Below are 6,101 nucleotides of genomic sequence, written 5' to 3' on the forward strand. Positions count from 1 at the left end.
AAAGTGATCAGACTTCATATATATATATATATATGTATACACAAAAAAAATTTATGAACATAATGATTCTTCCCACTTTATCCTGCTTCCTGCTGGCACTACTAACCTTCTTCCTCCTCTCACTCCTATTCCTTGTCTTATTTTTTACAAAGCTATATATTCAATTAACTTTATACTCATAAGATTATACAAGTAGTATAAAGAAAAAAATACAGTTCTTGATCAGAAGAGACAAGGACTGTGAAAAATCATCACATTTAAAAGTGTCAATATCATTTCTATAGATTACCTTTAAGGTACTCTGTTAGTTACCACAAATCAGGGAGAATATATGGTATTTGTCTTTTGTGGACTGGCTTATTTCACTAAGTATAATGATTTCCATTTTTCTCACCATTCTACCCTTGCCTTTCTGATGAGAGATTAGCTGTGAGTCAAATATGTGTCATGGTGCAGATGTTTTCTGGTCATGTCTATTAGAAGTTCTATGTGCTTCTGAAAAGTGATCCCTGTTAAATATAAGAGTGGGAATAAGAGAGGGAGGAGATGTACAATTCAGCACATCCTCGGACTTGCCCCTAACGGTAGAGTTAGAAATGTGCCAGGGATTCCAATTCAATCCCATCAAGGTGGCATGTACCAATGTCATCTCACTAGTCCAAGTGATCAGTTTCAGTTCATAATTGATCATAATAATAGGATTAAGTGTCAAAGGGACCATATAAAGAAGACTAGTGTTTGCTAATACTAAATGATAGAATTAAAAATGAGAGAACACAACAGACTTATAGAATGGCAGATGTCCTAAACAGCACTGTGGACTCAGAATCAGCCCTTAAGGCATTTGGATCCTACTAAAAACCACATGAGAGTATTTCAGGCATGGAAAGTCAAGACACTATGGCAAAACAAAAATGAAAGATCTCTGTGAGTGAGATTCCAGTTAAAAAAAACAGGCCATCAAAGAAGGGGGTACCTTTCTCTGACGGGAGGAGAGAACTTCCACTTTGACTATGACCTTGTCTAAATAAGATCGGAGTTGGCTAACTCAAAAAGGTTCCGCAAGCAGGCAGCTGTCTACAAGCCCAGGAGAGAGGCTTCGGCAGAAACCAACCCTGCAGTTGTCTTGATCTTAGACCTTCAACCTCCAGAAGGTAAACCTCTGTAAGCAAATAGATTTCTGCCATTGAACTCTCTCAGGCTGCAGCATTACCTGTGGTAGCGCCAGTAAAACTAACACAGGTGCAAAACTGAGATAGACATTTGTATCCACGAAAGGGGGCCAAGGCTTCACTAAGTAAGCAACTCTGTGTAGTATATTCTCTCCATTTTCTATCTATAGGAACCCATGACAAGAGCCTCAGGTGATTACTGACGCCATAAGTAAGAGTGTCAATTGTTAAATCAACAACAGGAGTCACTGTGCACTTACTCCCCATGTAGGATTTCTGTCCTTAATGTTGTACTATGTGAATTAACGGTATAACTAGTACTCAAACGTTACTTTACACTTGGTGTTTCTGTGTGGGTGCAAACTGTTGAAATCTTTTGTAAAAATGTAAAACTCTGTGAAACTAGTTTTCTGCCTTAATAAAAAATATTTAATTCTATGATTTTGCTTATTTAACAGTTTTCTATGTGCTTTCTATCCAAATTTCAACCAAATTAATATTATTCTGCTACAAATCTAAATATGCACCATTTAAATATTTGAAATAATATTTGTAATTATTAAGAATGATTTAATTTTGCACTGTAATTCTTGATTTTGGTATTTTATATAATCTGACACAATGACGATTTTATGTGCCAAATGGGAATAGTTATTAACATATATTAGAGGGAGATGCTAAATTTTTACAGATTTATTGTGTTCCCTTGAGATAGTTCAAGATTAGATGGGTTTTATAATTTAAATGCATATTATAATTCATTTGATAAAATTTATGGTAATTAAAACTTTAATAAAGAAAAATTTAAAGATATTACCATGAAAAAATATTCAGGTAATAGTTTAAAAACAAAGAAAAAAATTAACTTATTTCTCATTGTATCAATGATCTTGAAAGATACACTATATAGTCTCTTATCTAAAACTAAACAAACTAAACTGAAAAAAAATACAAGAAGGAAGTGAGTAACTGAGTTGGTTTAAAAGACATTGTACTTGCACTGGCTTTGGGTCTTTTACTCTTTTATTGTGAGTATTTTCTATTTTGAAAAATGTGATAACAATTACTTCCTAGTAGAAAATAAGATATGCACAAAGACCATCTAGAAAAAAGAATAAATATTTGGGAAGAACTTTTTGTACTTATCTATGTGCTATGACTCCTTTGGCAATATTTGAAACTATTAATTCCTTAGGCCACTGAGCAACCAACTTTAAAGTTAAAGGGAAACTTTAAATGTAACAATTTCTGTTCAAGTTCAACATATGCTTGTAATTTCCCACAGCTACACTACCTCAATTTTAGTTCATTTGGGAACTTACGGAAGGAAGAAGCAATGCAGCAACTTTCAAAATGAGAAATTGAAATTTGGTTTTCTAATTTTTTTCATCAAATGCATACTCTACAAAGAAGTTACTGATGATAAATTGGTTATATATGAATCTTTTAAAATGTTTAACATTTTCTAGATTATTTTAAAAGAGCACATGCAACACGAAGTAAAATTTTATGATTCTAAAATAATGCATGTTTGAGATAGTATAGCTAAAGATATTAATATAAAATATCAATGTGGATGCTATATACAAATATCAGCAATGCTATTTTGATTTTTTATTAAAATTTCTCTTACATAAGGATTAATTTATATTATTAAACATGATTACTTCCATGCACATGATGTGTATTTTCTTTTTAATAACAATGTTTAATTTGTTAGTGAGTATATACTCACACACTTGGAATAAATAAAATAGGGCATGACATAATCTAGAAAAAGCAGGACCTAAGGACATTATTAAGTTTAGTCTATGGTAGTAAACAAAAGTAGAGCATAGAATACTCAGCTAATAAAACTGCTATATTTTGGGTAGGAAATAACCTTTGATGACATGCAATATTGATGAGTTTCAAAGAAAGAAAACATACAAAGGTGACAAAATTTATCTATATATGTTTTAAATAAACAACTATATAACTTTCATTAAAAAATAAAGATAGTAAGAATAACAAAAAAAAAACTTCTAATACGTCACATATTGTAACCTAAGTGTGTGGGGTTTTTTTCGGGTTTTTTTTTTTTTTTTTTTGGGGCAGGCAGAGTGGACAGTGAGAGAGAGAGACAGAGAGAAAGGTCTTCCTTTTCTGTTGGTTCAACCCCCAATGGCTGCTGTGGCCTGCGCGCCGGGCTGATCCAAAGCCAGAAGCCATGAGCCAGGTGCTTCTCCTGGTCTCCCATGCAGGTGCAGGGCCCAAGCACTTGGGCCATCCTCCACTGCAATCCCGGGCCACAGCAGAGAGCTGGACTGGAAGAGGAGCAACCGGGACAGAATTCGGCGCCCCGACCGGGACTAGAACGCGGAGTGCTGGTGCCGCAGGTGGAGGATTAGTCTAGTGAGCAGAGGTGCTGGCCCTAAGTGATTTTAAGAGCAATATCTTTCTGTGTGATCTCAGCAATAATTGTTAGACATATAATACTCAGATTTTCATCTGAGGAAATTCAATCAAAAAGGGAATTACTTTCATTTTTTAATACTCCCTAACATTCACTCAGTCTCCAAAGCTATAGAATACAGGAAGACAAGGAAACATACTGCAGCAATGCACATAGAAATACAAAAAAAAAAAAAAAAAAAAAAAAAAAAAAAAAAAAAAAAAAAAAAAAAAAAAAAACTTTGCAAATAAAATAAATAAGAAAAACTTTTTGTACAGAAATTAGAATGTGTGAAGAGTGTAAAGAGTAGTAATTGGTAAATGAATAAGCTGACATTTTACAGTAAAGATAAAAATGGAGAGGAAATATTTAATACTACAAATGTGGAAACAAAAGTTAAAAAAGAGTAATGATCTTGAATGGTGGACGCAAATAAATTGCTTTATACTACATAAAAGTATAGAAGATAGATTTTTTTATAAAAATTGCCATAACAAAAAAGTATCATGCAAGCTGAAACAAAGAAATGTCTGTTATTTGCAGATTTCCCTCCAAATTGCAAAAAAATGAGAAATATTCTCATAGTATTCACTATGCAAATATCATATTTCAAGTAAATATCTGAACATTAAAACATCTATAAGATATATATGAAAATTTAGTAGCATAACTGATCAATATAAATTACTTTTTAACTAACCAAATAATAAATCAAAACATAGTCCTCAAAATTGTATTTACGGTAACAAAGAACTAACAATACATCTAAAGATCTCAACCATTAACTATATAATACAATCTGTATAACATTTAAGAATATGCAGTGCAAAACCCATTACCTCAAAGAAATAAATATTCATTGTCACACAAGGACCTGTAAGTGACTTTGCATGGCAACTCTAGCTTTTAAGTATTTAACTGAATAACAGAATATCAAAAACAGAGAGAGAGAGAGAGAGAGAGAGAGAGTCACAAGGGTCACAATGGCCCCTGCTGGCCAGGCTGAAGGCAGAAGCCAGGGAACTGGAACTCCATCTGAGTTTTCCATGTGGGTGGTACAGCCCAAAGCATGCAGGCCATCTTCCATTGTCTTCCTAGGCCCATTATCAGGGAGCTGGATCTCAAGCACAGTACTGGAACTCTAACCAGTAATCTGTGGGATGACAGATTCTCAACTGGAGGCTTAACTAGCTTCACAAAGACAGCTCTAGCAGCTTTATTTTAAACATTAGAAAACTGCACAAAGGTAAATGTTTCTATGTAAGAAGATAAAAAAAGTTGATATATCCATATAATCTATCCCTTAATAAACAAAAATTACTGAACCATAAAAAACACAAAAAACTACTGCACGCGCAACATATATAGTAGTCTTCCTTTATCCATGGGGAGAAGGGGTACATTTGAGGACCCCTAATAGATGCCAGAAACTGATAATACCAAATTGCATAGTCAGATGCATTTTTGTTCCATTATGCATACATTTCATAAAGTTTAATTTATAGATTAGGCACGGTAGGAAATTAGCAAGAATAAATAATATTATAATAAAACAATTAAAACAGCATGCTACTATAAAATATACATAAAGCCAATTATTTATTTTTGGAATATTGCATTTAATATATTGGGACAACAGTGGGCCACAGATTACTGCAACTGTGGATAGCAAAACTGCAGATAAGGGTGAACTAGTGTTCTAACTGAAGAAGCTAGTTTCAGTATCTGAAGTAGGCAAAATTACAAAGAAAGCATACCAATCAGTGATTTTTTTTGGGTCAGGGGTAATCATGTAAATAAAGGGCCTAAAAGGAGTATTTGTGGAAGTGATATAAACATTCTATGTTAAACACCTTGCATTGTTCAATATGAGTATTCTAAAATTTACTTTACATGAGCAAAGTTGAATGTTTTTCGTTTGATTATTTTAGTCTATGTCTATTTTCCTGCCAACTACGATCTTTCACTTTTTGTTTGTTAAACACTTTATGTAGTAGAGCCAATAAGCCACTGACTACAATGTAAAATAAAATATGCTATCTCTGGAGGATATTCCCATTGTTTTGAGTTTTAATAGTCAAGACAGGCTATATAAATATATATATATATATATATATATATATATATATAGTAAGGCTATATATATTAGTAAGGCGAAAACATAGTAAGACTATGCATGTGTTCCAAGATATAGTTCTTTCCTTAGGTCTGGTTGTATAAATGCCGGTAATAATTCAGTCAAAGAGAAAAAAATTATCTAAAAATAAAATAAAGTACCATTATATTCTTAGAATTTTCTATGAAGTACAGGGAAATCAGCCTGTTTGTATTATCATAGTAAAATGAAAACTGTTTTAATATAATTATCATGCATTGATTGTGACACTGAAAATCTAATGTATCAATAAAACCTTTTTGAAAAAGTTTCTGTTTTTGAATACTAGCAAATAATTTACTATTAAAATAAATTTTCAAGTCATTAAATATAGGGAATA

The 6,101-nt window shown here is 32.5% G+C and overlaps 1 non-coding gene across 1 annotated transcript; it reads left to right on the top strand.

Moving 5' to 3' along the window:
* The first annotated feature begins 5,742 nt into the window (after positions 1–5,742).
* Positions 5,743–5,841, top strand: LOC127492209 (small nucleolar RNA SNORA72). The gene has a single exon (XR_007921369.1). It is a non-coding gene; the product is annotated as a small nucleolar RNA SNORA72 (small nucleolar RNA).
* The last annotated feature ends 260 nt before the right edge of the window (positions 5,842–6,101 follow it).

This window comes from Oryctolagus cuniculus, chromosome 9, assembly GCF_964237555.1.
Source record: "Oryctolagus cuniculus chromosome 9, mOryCun1.1, whole genome shotgun sequence".
NCBI classification, from domain to species: Eukaryota; Metazoa; Chordata; class Mammalia; order Lagomorpha; family Leporidae; genus Oryctolagus; species Oryctolagus cuniculus.